Consider the following 3342-nt stretch of genomic DNA (forward strand, 5'->3'; position numbering starts at 1 on the left):
CTTGAAAAGCTGTGAATGTGAGAAAAAATATCGAGACATTTTAAATGGCTTCTTGAAATGATTTGATTTTTCATATTCTATTTTCCTGTCATTTTGAGTAGTTTTTTAACATATTTTTTGTTATGTTCGAACATGTATTTTATTAAATAAAAATGTTTAAATTATACTTTTGGAGATGTTTAGATGGGCTTGAGTGTTGAAACAATGAGTTTTTTTAACAACAGAATTCTTCTTTTGTCTCAGTGAGATTTCTTGTTGAAACAAGGATGAATTAATGGTAGCAAATAATGAGTGGCAGATTCTTCAGTGTAATAAAAGCAGAACCTTGGCATTTGCAACTACTCAGGTCAGAATAATGATAAGTGAGATGGTCCAACGCAATGTCCTATAGGTTTCAAGTGGAGCAATAGCTCAAAAATGGCAAAAGCGGTTAATAAGTGAGAGTGTCTTGGTTATGGATGCAATTTGACTAAGCCGTTGTTGGTCGGATGTACTTTTATGGGTGTAGTTTGGTTAAACCATGATTGGTTGGATAGACTTGTGGGGGAAGTTAAAAGATGGAATAATAGTAATGGAAAAATTATTGTGAACATGCAAATATACTTTAACTGACTTCATTTTTGGTGAGGCTAGCACCTTCCTCTTTGAAGTTATGACCTATTAATATTAAAATTCAAATTTTTTTATATTTTTCAAGGCAGCTTAGGACTGTTTTGAATGAGCAAAATTGTTCCACATCCTCCACATGTATGGTATTCAGATTATGTACAGCTAACACCTTCTTGTGTCAAGTTATGACTAAAATTAATATTGGTAAAATAAGCAATCTGATCTGGTGAATGGTCTTTCTTTGGGGATTCTTTGCTGACTCCCCACAGAGCACATACTGTTTCTGAAGCTCCACTCTCCTTCTGCTGGGCATCACTCATTCTAGTAGCTGCTTGGTCAGTCAGAAGACTGGTGAAGGGCTGTTGTACAGGAACAAGTTTGAATCCTCTACAAGTGGGGGCTTCTCTCCCCTCTGGGCTTGATGTTGTGTTCACAACAAATGTGTGTCGAATGCTGGAGTTGGAAAATTTGATCTTTTGCAGCTCAACACGCACGTCAACCAATCAGAAAGACTCCACAGTGTGACGTAGTGATACATTTTCTGACGAGGCGCATTCCTGAATGATGTCCACTAACCTGAGACAGATGAACAGGAGCTCTTTAGCTGAAATTGAGTGTGTGTAGTCGGTGTCCTGGCAGATGTGGGCACCAAATGCAGGTCAGCGTCTCATCAAACCAAGCTCGGGACAAAAATAGTTCTGAAAGCAAGCTGTGTCATCTCACAGCTCTTCGGTGGTGAAACTCACCAAACTCAGAACATTTCTGAATTATCTGGTGAATTAATTATGAATTATCTGGTGAGCGTGACATGCTCTTGCTCTCAGTAAATAAAGCAAAGCCACTTGCTTTTTTTCATCTGTCATTAAACAGAGACCAGCAGAGAAGGAAAACAAGAGGCTCTCGATGTGTGACGCATGTCAAGAGCAATTTTGACTCGAGTCTGACCTCAAATTGCACAAACAACCAATGTGAAGCGTTGGACATGTTTTTGGCACTGAAATTGCATTTGGTGTGAACGCAGCATTACTCAGAGAATCCTAGTGTCCGCCCTGTCGAGCAGATGACTGGTGAATGTTGTTTTGTAAAGGAGCTTATCAGAGTCCTCACTGAGTGCGTACTGTACCTGAGCTCCGCTCTCTTTCCTTTGGGCTTTGTTCAAGTAATCCTGATTAGTGATCTGATCTACATTTCTCCCAACTGCCTTCACCGAAACTATGCCCACAAAAGTCTGTCTAACCAATCAATTTACCCAGACTATGCCCACATGTTAATATAACCAGTCACAAATTACACAAACCATGCCTATACAGCAATCTAACCAATAACAGTTTACGAAAACACTGCCTACAACTTAATCCGACCAATCACGGCTTACCCAAACTACGCCCTACACCCAAGAAACTGCAACCTATTGACTGCAGAGACTTCTACTTGCAAAATTTAGCAATTTTCAAACAATGATGAAGAGATTTAGAAATCTGACCAGACCAAAAAAAAAAAAATCAGCAGGCTTACTTGAATGTCTTTATTTGCAGAACAAAGGAAGGGAAGCATCGGTGTAGCAGTGGAAAAAGGAAAGAGTGGAGACTAGGCAGAAAGTTGCGTTACAGACCTGCTGAAAATAATGAGCAAAGACAAGCTGTAATTTGGAGAGTCTCTGAAGGTTGAGTGCAAAAGAAGGATCCTCCACCATCTTGGCACCAGGAACAAACTATGACGGGACAAAAACAAATATTACTGGATAGTTTTCACAAAGGAATATTTAAAAACTAAACTTTTGGGTTACAAGTTCATGTCATGTGTGTCTTCTTGAATGGGTGTTCTGTGTTCCATACAATGACAATAAAGGCATCATCAATCAATCAATCAATCAGTCAATCAATCAATCAGTCAATCAATCAATCAATCAATCAATCAATCAATCCATCAATCAATCAATGTTATTTAAAAACACAAACTGTAGTGAAAGTCAGACAGAGAGAAAAAAAAAATTGTCCTTGTCATAGAGTTTATACGCTATTAAGGGAACACTGTCTACACTCACAACTACAGTAAGATGACAGCTTCTTTAATAAGCAATATTAAGTCTTCATAGGAAACAAGACATACAAGTGATTGTCTGGCCTTTTTTTTCATGAAACGCAAACTGTATAGACTTCCTTGTCTGGACAGGAGTTTGGACGGATAATACATATTCTCTTTGGAAGCACAATAAAACCATTCTTTATACAAAGTTGTGTAGGCATGTAAAAACTCTGCTTGCATACTTATTGTTACATATACTGTACATTTTAAATAATTTTAATATGCACTGCTTCAAGTGCACCCTATAAGAAAGCCATCTGACTCACCTGTCTGTTAAAAATAACTATCTGGAAGAAATCCTTCAAACCTATCATCTCTATTGCACATCTTAGCCTTCTCAACTTCTTGTTTTGATGGGTCCAGTCTGAACCTTTTAGCAAATGCAAAAGTACTAGGGCTTGTCATGTCAAAGTCCTATGCCCACAACGTCCTCTAGTTCTCAGTCAGTGCCAGAGCTTCCTTGATGTTTGTCTCTGTCAAGCCCCTTCTCCCTCTGCTGCCAGTTTGACTCATTTAACATTCTCTGGAGATGATGGCACTGAAGGGTGACGGAACCAAAGGTGACAGAACAGAGTGTGTGTGTGTGTGTGTGTGTGTGTGTGTGTGTGTGTGTGTGTGTGTGTGTGTGTGTGTGTGTGTGTGTGTGTG

The 3342-nt window shown here is 38.9% G+C and overlaps 1 long non-coding RNA gene across 1 annotated transcript in view; it reads right to left on the reverse strand.

The window, feature by feature from the left end:
- Positions 1–1991: 1991 nt before the first annotated feature.
- The window catches only part of LOC106516677 (uncharacterized), a 2136-nt gene continuing 785 nt past the window's right edge, over positions 1992–3342 (reverse strand). The window contains exon 3 of the long non-coding RNA XR_001310122.1: positions 1992–2320. This is a non-coding gene — a long non-coding RNA (uncharacterized LOC106516677). The remainder of the gene's footprint in view (positions 2321–3342) is intronic.

This window comes from Austrofundulus limnaeus, unplaced genomic scaffold (assembly GCF_001266775.1).
Source record: "Austrofundulus limnaeus strain Quisiro unplaced genomic scaffold, Austrofundulus_limnaeus-1.0 Scaffold40, whole genome shotgun sequence".
Classification (NCBI taxonomy): Eukaryota; Metazoa; Chordata; class Actinopteri; order Cyprinodontiformes; family Rivulidae; genus Austrofundulus; species Austrofundulus limnaeus.